The sequence below is a fragment of the Sciurus vulgaris genome, assembly GCF_902686455.1.
Source record: "Sciurus vulgaris genome assembly, chromosome: 3".
In the NCBI taxonomy this organism is placed as follows: Eukaryota; Metazoa; Chordata; class Mammalia; order Rodentia; family Sciuridae; genus Sciurus; species Sciurus vulgaris.
The window spans coordinates 4,122,818-4,133,918 of record NC_136463.1 but is presented as its reverse complement, the minus strand read 5'-3'; the positions used below and the strand labels follow the sequence as shown (position 1 = coordinate 4,133,918).

General features: G+C 56.4%; 1 long non-coding RNA gene across 1 annotated transcript; it reads right to left on the bottom strand.

Moving 5' to 3' along the window:
- Positions 1-521: 521 nt before the first annotated feature.
- Positions 522-9,436, bottom strand: LOC306657807. The gene is made up of 3 exons (XR_013762898.1): positions 9,318-9,436; positions 1,171-1,339; positions 522-647 (listed from the first exon to the last, which is right to left on the bottom strand). It is a non-coding gene; the product is annotated as an uncharacterized lncRNA (long non-coding RNA).
- Positions 9,437-11,101: the final 1,665 nt, after the last annotated feature.

Below are 11,101 nucleotides of genomic sequence, written 5' to 3'. Positions count from 1 at the left end.
ATGCATGTGGGCATTAGTCACCTGGACTCACGATACTCAAAGATTCAAAGGCTTTTTAAGAATTGACAGCTGGGGGCTGGGGAGATAGCTCAGTCGGTAGAGTGCTTGCTCTGTAAGCACAAGGCCCTGGGTTCGATCCCCAGCACCCGCCCCCCCCCCCCCCCAAAAAAAAAAAGAATTGACAGCTGGAGGAAATCAAGCCGGGGGAGTAAAGGTGGGATGCTCATGAGCTGCTTGGGTATAAAGCCACGGTCCCTTCTCCCCTCCCTGCCCATCCTTGGCTTCTGTCCTACATCAATCCCCGGGTGTGGGCTGGGCTCCGGAGCCTCCTGCCCTCCCGCCAGCTGCAGAGGAGTGTGCCATCCCGGAGAAAGAGAGCAATCTCTGCCAGCAGGGAGCACCACCACCATGGTCACCCAGGCCCCGGCGTGGCCCTGACACAGGCCCGAGGGAAGCGTGGGCACACACACCTGGCGGGAGGTTGTGCGGGTAAGGGGGTGGCTGGCAGAGCCCCGGAGCGCTGACTCTGGCTTTCTCAGTCTGGTATTGGCAAACGTGGGTGGATCACAGCAGCCTGAGGAGGCCCTGGGAGCACGGGCCCTCTCCTCCACGGCCTCTGTCCCAGTGCGGCGTTTTCCACGTCAGCCCTGGAGACCGTGGAAATTGACTTGACAACAGCCCAGAGGGAGCTCCCCTCTTCAGACTGCAGCTTTCAAAAATAATTCTCCCGTCATCAGAGCCTGCAAATAAAATAGTAACCATGCCTGGCAACAGCGGAAGATCAAAGGCAACACGAGAAAAGCAAAATCAAATTACCCTGGATGGCGGCAGCCCTGGAAGAAACCCAGCTCAAGACACAGAAGGAGAGCTGGATCCTGCCCAGCCCTCCCGGCCCACCACCAAGCTAGGGCAGAGCAGCGGGCTGTGCAGGAGAGGAAGGGGAAGCCAGCCCACCAGGTTTCGTTACAAAAGCCTACACCTGGCTCCTCCAGGTGCTCTGCAGGCTCCAGGGCCCACAAGACAACAGTCCCTGCAACTGCTGGCCACTGTCCCTCTGGACTGAGGCACGCTCTGCACAACCCCAGGCCCACCCACCTGTGCCCCAGCCTGGGAGGAAGGTGAATGTGCAGCATCCAAAATGCTCCCAAATGTCCCCAGGGGAGGACTCACCCCAGCCTCCTGCAGGATGGGGCCAAGCCAACTCTGTCTTCTCTCCATCTCCCTCACACATCCAGATTTTGGAGGACACTCCAGATCAGGATCAAATGCAAATTACACAGTCCCTTTGCCTCATCTAAAGAGCGGGGCCAGGCGTTCGTCCAGCTCTTAGCTTTCAAACCTGCGGTGGTGAGTCGAGGGTCGCACGGGCCACGCTGTGCCTCCCTCCTACTCCAAAGGGTGGGTCAGAGCCCCCTGTTGTTCCCCGTCACTGGGGCTGTGTATTAGTCAGCCATAGAAACAGGACCCATAGCGTGGCTAGATGGAGAGAGAAAAGGCCAACGAGCTTTCCTGCGGGAGTCACTCGTATGACAAGAAGGGCCTGGGAGGCTTGTGTGATCCATCTGATGTGAAGGCCTAAGAACCAGTACTTCCCGTGTGCAAGAGCAGGTGAGCCAGCTCAAGGTCAGAGAGAGAACTCAGCCCTCTTAGCAGATTGCAAGCTGTGCCCCCCGCCCCCCGTTGGTGCAGATGACTTTCTTCGCTCAGTTCCCTATCCCAGTGCTAATCTCCTCATGGACGCACCCGGAAATCATGTCTTATCAGGTATCTGGGCAGCCCGAGCCCAGGCAGTGGACCTATGGAATCAACCCCACAGACTGTGTCCAAGTCCAAGACCCACCAACTCTGGACCCTGCTTTCTGGGAAGACTGGATTCCAGAAGCGGAGGTGGAGAGCAGGCGGCTGAGGCGGGGGGCATACCTGTTTGCTCTGGCTAATGCAGTGGGCTCTGTGTGGAGGGAGGGGCCCCAGCAAGGGCTGTTTGTTCTGGGAATGGCTAATCCTTGTTCAAATTTATATCCTGAATTTTTAATGCAACTGTGTCAATGAAGAGCTGGCGGCCGGGCCTGTTGCAGAGTATGAGACTCTGGCTGGCAGAGTTCCCTCCCCCATGCGTGCTCCCTGCCAGGGGTCCCTGACGCCCCCGGCTTCCAGGAAGGTTGGCTGGAGGAGAGGGCCAACCTTGGCACCTGGTCCCGCTGCCCAGGGTCTCTCTCCCATTTACAGTGTAAAGAAGCCACATTTAGCTCTGTGGGACCCTTGTTTCCTTCAATTTACAAGTATTTATTTCTAAAGTAAGGCCTTGCGTTGGCCGCGACTTGAGTCCTCTTGAGCCACTGTGAAGCCCTGCGGCTGTGCCTGTGGTCACGAACCAGCTATAGCAGGGAGTGACAGCCCGGAGGAGGGGAAGAGCCTTGGGCAGAGGCAGAGGAACAAGAGGAGCAGGCAACCGGGCGTCCCCTCAACAGTCACGACCCTCTTCTCTAAGCTGGGAAGTTTCAGAGGGTCCCCAGGTGGCACTGGCCAATGTTCAGCCCCAGTGCTGGTACCGCGCCCCGGCCTGCGGCATCTGCCGGTTCCCACGGTGTCGATATTCCCACCCGGGCTGATTTCTGACTCTCCACGTCAGGTCAGGAACCTCACAAGCCACCTGGCACGCCACCAAGTCAACTGGCTCTGCAGCTGCTCCGAGTCTTGTTCTTATCTGCTACAAGCACAGCAAATGGACCGCTTGGGAGGAGAAGCAGGTCTTGTGGTAGAGAAATAATCCACACAGAGCAACGGCCTTTGCTGGTGGAGGCGAGGACCCACCGGCCACAAGGCAGGGCTCTCCGGGAGCCCCATTCACGCCAGCGCAAGGTGTAGGACTGAGGGAGCCCAGCAGAGCCCAGCCACAGCCACCCCAGAGCCCTGGCCCAGGTGGTGGGGCGACCGGCATAGGGCTTCATTCGTTAGGGGGAACCTGAAGCGGGAGGCCCTCCAGAAGAATGGCAGAAGCTCGGTTTCCTCATCTGCAAAATGGGGTGAAGAGCACTGTCTGCAGAGGGCCGTTGTGAGAACTGACTGAGCCAACGTCCTCAGAACTCCCAGGGGCACACAGCCTGGGAGTGACGAGCAAGTGTGTGACACCTGTCTGTGAATACCTGCACTACCCACCAGGCAGGGGAGGCAGATCACAGTCCCGGGTGCCTGCTCTGCGCACAGAGACCACCTCCAGCAAGAAGGGCCGGGAGGGAGCACCAGGTCTTGGTGGAGGCAGGAGTGCGGGGCCGGGCTGGGAGGACCACAGAGGGGACAGGAAGGGACACCGAGGTAGGAGCCACAGAGTGACAGCGCAGGCACAGAGAGGAGGGGGTCCCACAGGGAGTGGCCTGGGGCAAAGTCAATGTCCCAGGAGTCCCTCGGGTCACACGTCCATCAGAAAAGGCTCCAGCACCAAGCCCAGCAGAGCTTGTGGCAAGCCTCCCCGGCCAGTGCCTGGCCCCTCTGAGCCTCAGCTGGGCCACAGGGCCAACTCGGGTCCCCCCTCATGGCAGTGCGGGTGCCTGCCGATGAACTCCTCGGTCACCATGCCCACATTTGAAGCTGGGCCTCTCGGTGGCCTTGCCTGAAGGAGAGAGGGAGGCAAAGCTGTGTGCAGACCTACCTGGGCAGCCTTTCTATCCTGCAGATCAGACGCCCACATGTGTGTAGCACCAGCTCCGGAGGTGGCTATCTCTGTTCTCTCTCTCTCTCTCTCTCTCCCTTCTTCTCCTCTCCTTTCTGCAGCTCAGGAATCTCTAGGGTTAAGTGTCTGTGCAGTGGATTGGATTCACCAAGCCTGAAGCAAAAGGGATGGAGCCGGGGCTGGAGGACACAAGGAGACTGCCAGGTGGCTAGGTTGGGAGACCAGCTGGGTCTCCTGTCGGGCTGGGCCCTGGTTCTCCCAGCCTCTCCGTGTCCTCAGGTCCATATGGCCTCTGCTGGCTTGCTTCTCTACTCACCAGCTTCCTGTGCGCCCCGAGCCGAGGCCCAGGGCGCCTTCCTTCTGACCTCGAATGCAGACCTCGAAGGACAGAACACAGCACCCTGCATGCTTCAGGGGATCCAGAAAGATGGGGCTGCCCCCAGCCCACCTGATCCCGTGGCCCTGGCCTCCAGGGTTGCCGCCAGCCTGGAGATGTGTGCCTGAGACTGGTTCAGCAAGTGCTGGTCAGCCAGCTTCTCATCTTGTTAACTTGATTCACTGAAAAATGACCTGATGAAAAGGGCCGTCCCCCTCAGCTGGAAGAGGCAGGCTCCAGCAAGTTCATTTTGCCTCAAACTGGGTGTTTAACCCCAGCAAAATCCCTGCCTCTTTCATTCGTTTCTCTGGCTGCCTATGAATGGGCTGAGCTGATGGGCTGTTCATAGGGACGGTGGGATGGAGCCAGATTCTGGGACTGAAGAGAAATGGTGTTACTCATGGCCACTTAAGAGAAAGTGAGCCAGGACCAAGGCAGGGCAGGGCCTCCCTGGGCTGAAACTCCTGCGCCAGAGACACAAGGTCATGGAGGGGGACCAGCCTGCCACAGCTGGGCGCCACCCTCCCCCAGTTGGCCATGGAACACCTGAGCTGGTTGTGGTTCAAACCTCCATCAAGACAGCCTCCACAAGACAGTAAGTGAATCAATCGGACATCACTGTCCTATCTCCGTGCATGAACACACACCAGTGAAACTCCACACCATGCACGGCCACAAGAAGGGGACACATGCATGATAAGTCAAAGTATGCTCTTCTGTCATGTTTAACTGAAAACAACAACAAAAGGCAGCCTCTGCTGTTCCCGAGATGTGTGCTAGGACTCAGGGTGTTTGGTGGCGGTGGGAATGGGGGGTGCTTAATATCGAGGACTTTGCCCTATGCTGTTGAGGGTTGGACCCTGTTTCTATTTTGCGTTGGTACCAGGGATTGAACCCAGGGGCATTCTGACACTGAGTCGCATCCCCAGTCCCTGCTTTTTTTTTTTTTGAGACAGGGTCTCACTAAGTCGCCTCAGCCTCCTGAGTCACTGGGATTAGAGGCATCTGCCTCTACACCTGGCTCTGTCCCAACTTCTTCAGCTATGTGACCTTGGGCAAGTGACCTAATCTCTCTGAGGTTTCAGATCCTGGTCTGTAAAATGGGGCAAACCATACCACCTTCCCTGCAGCATAATTTTGAGAATGATATACAAGCCCCATTATAGAACCTGGCACCCTACGGGGACTCAGGGGACAAGAGAGGTCTTGGTAAAGGAGACGGAGGAGAATTCATCCTGGCTATTCTTACCTGTGACCCAGCCACCCTGATAGGCCACCATACCAAAGAGACAGTTTGCTTGCGCTTGCAGACCCAGGGACATCTATAGAGCATCCAGTAACACGTGGGAATGGCAGCCCCCGCCCATGGCAGACCCCAGCCCACAGCAGCCCCTGCCCACACAGTACCCTTGCCCACTGTGCTTTTCACAGTTTGGGTTACACAATGGGCATCAAATATGGTCCAAAAACATTAAGGGGAAAATTCCAAAGGACTCTTACATTTTAGTGAACTTTTTATGACAGCATATTGTTATAATTTTTCTATTTTGTTGTTAGCTATTGTTAATCACTTTCTGAGACTAAAGTGTAAATTAAACTTCATCATGGATACGTCCGTGTAGGAAAAAAACAAAGTATAAGGGTCTGGGTTCATAGGTCAATGGTAGAGGACTGCCCAGCACACAAAAGGTCCTGGGATCTACCCAGCACCACAAAAAAATATGTAGATATATGGAAAATGTAGAACACATAGGGCTTGACGTTGCCTGTGGTCTCAGGCATCGGGGAACATCCCCAAACGTGTCACCTGAGGACAAAGAGACACTGTTGTCATTGCAAAGCACCAGGGAGGGGGATTCAAATATCCATCAGGAACAGAGTGGATGGATTGCCACATTTCAACCAGTGGACAGCTGGTTGGACAGCTTGGACAACGTGTGGACTCTTGCTGTACACAATGATCTGGATGATTCCTTTGAAAGAAAATGTTGAATCAGGAAAAATAATTGTGCAGTTTTTTCTGGGGGGATGGGGGGGCTTTTTGGTAACAGGGATTGAACCCAGGAGGACTTAACCAGTGACCAAATCCTCAGCCCTTTTATATTTCATTAGAGACAGGGCCTGGCTGAGTTGCTGAGGCTGGTTTAGAACTCTCAATCCTCCAGCCTCAGCCTCCTCAATCGTTGGCATTACAGGTATGTGCCACAGTGCCCGGCTAGCAGTTTAAATTGTTTAAAAAGTTTGAAAAATGGACATCATCCTGTTGGCTAGAGTACAACTAAGATAAAAGTCTCCTTCTGAGAAGGACCTGATGGTAAGAACAGATGTCAGCCTGGGAGAGCAGGGGAAGAAGGGAGGATAGTTGTCCTGGCTCTGCAGCCCCGGGGCTCTCCCCAAAAGTTACCTGTACCACTTACGAGTGTGTTAGACAATTTCTGTTCTACCTAGAAAAGTATTTTTTTAGGATAAAGAAAAAGTGTTTTTGTTTTTTTTAAAGTGCTTGTTCTAGTTTGAAATACTTTCTTCCTTAAAAGAGCGGAGCCAGGGCAAGTGGGCCTCACGCTGCTGGTGGGATCGTGCAGTCTGGAAAGGAGCTGGGTCACCATATGACCCAGCAGCCCCACTCCTCACTGTTTACCCAAGAGGGTAAATACCAAAGAAATTTGCTCATCCGAAGACTCATGGGCAAATGTGCACAGCAGCTTAATTTATCACAGCCAACCTGGAACCTTCCCAACTATCTGTCCATCAACGGGAGACTTGATGTCTATCCACACAATCGCATCATACGGAGAAACAAAGACAGGAACCAGTGACCACAACCAAGCAGACGGTCGTCGAAAACGTTTTCCTACAGGGGAGAAGCCAGACGCAACGGCTGCACTGCCTGTGTGTGAACCCATCTAGAGGAAGCGTAGAAAAGGCAAAGCTATGCTCCCAGAGGTCTCTCACTGCCAGGGCCAGGGAGGGACAGACTTTCCTGGGACAATCCGTTTCATCTGGATCCTGGGTCCCAGGATGGTGCCCGCCCCACCCTGTCCAATGTCTCCTGGGCTTGTCCACCAGATGGAGGGTTCTGCCTACCTGCCCCATGCCCTATTCCCAGGCCTTCCAGTAGAGGCCGCTGTGTGTCCCCACGGATTCAGCAGCAGCTGGGCTCTCCGGGCAGGCATTCGCAGTGCTGGGTCAGCAGGATCCCAAGCCTGTTGGGATCTCAGACCCCCGCTCCCCTAGTCCCATGTCACCCTGCCCCTTCCCAATCACTGAATCTGGCCTTTTTCCCTGAGCCTGTCCTCGTCCCGTCTTATGTCCTGGACTCCTGCCTTGTGGTTGCAAGACCTCTTGGGCACAGCAAACTCACCCTGGGCCCTACCCCCAGGGACCACCCTGATCCCACCTCCTCACCAGAGGCCACCCTTCCCTTATCACCTCCTGCCAGGACGTCCCAATCACCACCACACACACCCCCAGCCCAGCATCTAACCTATCCCGACAAGTCCCAGCTTTGGGTTCTCCATCTCTCACACCCCTGGCCCTGTCTTCTCTTGCCTGGCCCTTTGGGCCTTCCTGTGGCCTTTTTTCCTTGGCAAAGAGCCCTGGAGAGCCAAGAGCTCTCAGGCAGGTACACCCTCCCCATGGGAGCATGGATTTCCACACCTGTGGAACAGCGGCCCGCACAACTCTGGGACTGCTCCAGACCGTGGGCCAAGGCCCAGCCACGCCTTCCAGGTCGCACGGTTGGCTCCGCCAGGTCAACGAGTAAAGGGGTGAGCAGAGGACACAATATTTTTCAAGAGCAATATCACATTCACATAATTCCTGTTACAGTACACTGTTATAATTGGCCTATTAATAGTTATTACTGTTAATCTCCCACCGTGCCTAATTTACAAATTAAACTTTATCTTAGGCTTGTACGTCTAGGAGAAAGCACACTGCATCCGGGGCCGGGCACTCCCTTTAGAAGTTCTCTGGGGGTCTCGGGACCTACACTTCTCCAGGGGCTGCTATGCATACAGGCCTCGTGGGCAGGAGGGTTGAATCACGACTCCCTGGGGCTGAGGCACCCCCTGCCCCTGCTCACAGATGCACCTTCCCCTCTGGCTCTCTCCACGCATCTGCGGAGCTTCGTGTGCTGCCTCTGTGCCCAGTCCCTCTCTGTTCCTCAGATACCACCTCAGCTTTGGCCAGCTCTCCCTGGAGCCTGGGGGCATCCCACTATGCCTCTGGGGCAGAGGAGGGTGTCAGTAGGGGCGTGGATAACTTGGGCCGTGCAGGTGCAGGAGGAAACGGGGTGTTGGTGGGTGGTTTGAGGGGGCTCAGCACCCCAACGAGGAAGGTACGCACACTTCCTATCTCTGGCTGCTGCTGCATCCCCCCACCAGCCCCCTGCCTTGCTTCAGGGAACGGCACGTCAGTGATGGATGAGACTTTAATTAAAGTAATGAGACGTTTATAACGGTGGTTATCACCAAAATTAGGCCTTTTAGCAATTATTCCTGGGGAGTGTTCCCGGGACAGAGAACAACGGTGGGGAGGGGGAGGGACCTCTGCCCCTGAGGGGGATTTTCCCAGCATCCCCTGGGCTGTCGTGAATCAACAATGGGACATGGTCTCCCTGGAAAACAGACCTGGCTTCTGCCTGAGGTTCCTCCCCCGAGGAGCAAAGAAGTTCGATGACCTCAGCGCCTGGTCAAGTGACAGATGCTCAAAGCCCCCAGAGAAGACGCCTCTGGGCTCAGACGGAAGATCTGATTGAAGTCCTGCCTTTACGCACCGCACTCGCTGGCTCTGGGGGTTCGGACGAACCCCTGCCTCTGAGCCTGGTTTCTACCCATCCCAACATCTGCCACTGTCGCTGTGCTTTTAACTAAGAGTCACCAAAATTCACCATGCACCCGACGTTGCTGAAAGCACCTCTCATGACCTTCACACCAGTCCTCAGAGCGCCTGCGGGAGGACTGCCATCGTTGCTCCTGTTTGACAGAAGGGGAGCAGAGGGGAGGGTTCCCAAGCTCACCCCACCAGCTGGGCCCAGGCTGTGTCCTTGAGAACCTGTGTTCTGACCACTGCACTGCACCACCCTCCTTAACTGCCGTCTAGACCCTCTGATGTCCCGGCCCCAGCCCCTGCCTGGAGGGGCATCTGGGTCTCTGTTGACACGCCTTTCTGGACTTCTGCCCTCGCTCCCTGTCCCCACCCCACACACCAGGCCCACCAGCTGTTTCCCACTAGCACCTGCTCTGCTTTTTTGGCCAACACTAGCCAGTTCACCCCAGCGTCTGCCCTTTCCTCTTCCAGGGTCCCAGGGTCAGTCTTCCATCCCGATAGGCAGTGCGCAAATGGGCAGTTCTGGCTGTGGGGGAGGCCGGTGGCCTTGTCTCTCAGATCCCTCGCTGTGAGCCAGGCCCTGTGCTGGGTGCCGGGTGTGCAGCCGGGGACAATCCAGGCAGGTCCTGCCCTCGGAGCTGGCCATTCTGAAGGATGCCTGGTTCCCTGCAGCCACCGCCTACCACACACCAGGAGATAGCAGGACAGCCAGGAGCAGGGACTCCGCCTGCTCCATTGGCAAGAGCCAGGGAAGGGCCAGTCCTGGGCAGAGAGAGCAAGTCCACCAAGCAGGCCGGGGCAAGGAGAGGGAGCCTCGGCTGCCACAGCACCAGGCACAGCAGGTGCGGCTGCTCCTGCTCTATCCTGTGCGGGGCTGGCCAGGATGGCACTGAGCAGCCTGGGCAACGGGATGGGTCAGCCCCCTGCCTGCTGGCATCACTCTTGCTCTGCCAGGAAGAGGTGGAAGGGCCAATGGCAAAGGTGGGGGTTGATTCTTGCCCAGCAACAGCTGCCAAGGTGCTGGAAGCTGCTCCTCCCACCTCTTCCCAGTGCCCTGGCTTTGCCAACGGGAATCCTCCAGGGCAAATCCTGCAAGAAACCGCAACCTACCTTGAATGGGCAGCCCAGTCGGGACATGGTCATCCTGTGGTGAAGCACGACTTACATCCAGCCAGGAGATGCCCTTGACCAGCCCCCTTAGGGGAAAGACAGGAAATGGGCACACCCCAGTTCATGAGTTCAGGGCACAATGAGCCACTGCCCGTGCCTGGGAATGTGGGCAGCAGCTCCATTGTTTCTGCTGGCCGCAGCTGCTGACCCCATGTGACAGGAGACCACGCACAGTACTGGGCTCCAGACCTGCCCAAGAAAGACCCCCTCCTCTGCAGGCAGAGCATGGGCCAGGAGTTAGCTTTGTTTTCCAGAAGACCCCACGAGCTTCCAAAGGAAGCTGAGTCTCTCCCTCCCTTGGGGGTCCTGAGGAAGATAGAGCTCCCTCCCCGCCCTCCTTCTCCTCCCAGAGCAGTTGCTCAAAGACACGCATTCAAGCCAGATGCCCAGAGGGACTGGCAGAGACACTGCAAGGGCAGAACACACAGCGCTCCAAGATGTGTGTGAGCTCAGGCCCACGGGATGCTGAGGCCTTGGCCTTGCCCCTGGGGTGGGGGTGGTCTGGATCCAGGGCTGCAGAGCAGACCCTCAAATGTATACCCTCCAGAGCCTGATTTTATGATTGAACCTGCGATGGTCAGATTCTGGGGGATCAATTTGCTCCCACAAAGGGGATGTTTAAAGACAAACAATAAAGCCAGTCTATCCCTTCCCTCTGGCCTCCCGCACAATAGTTTGGAGGCATATCCCTCTATAGAAACACACCCGCCAGAGGACCACCTGGAGCTCAGTCGTGGACACGGGGAACAAGGTTGCTGTCACCGGCAGAGGCCCACACCCCCTGTTGACCTGTTTTCCAAACCAAAAAGTGGCCTTCTTGGGCAGTGAGAGGTGCGATCGGATATGAAAGCATTTTGAGGACATTCCACTTAAACTGTCCTTGGCCGAGCAGTGAAAATGGCCATACAGTACCACAGGAAGAGCATGTGCTGCACCTGCTGTTTCCTAGGCACCCAGAGAAGGGACCGCCATGCGGCTGGGTGGGTGACCAGGAGCATGGCCCAGGGCCACTGGGACCACAGGAGACAGACCCCAACACCCAGCAAGACTGCTCTTCC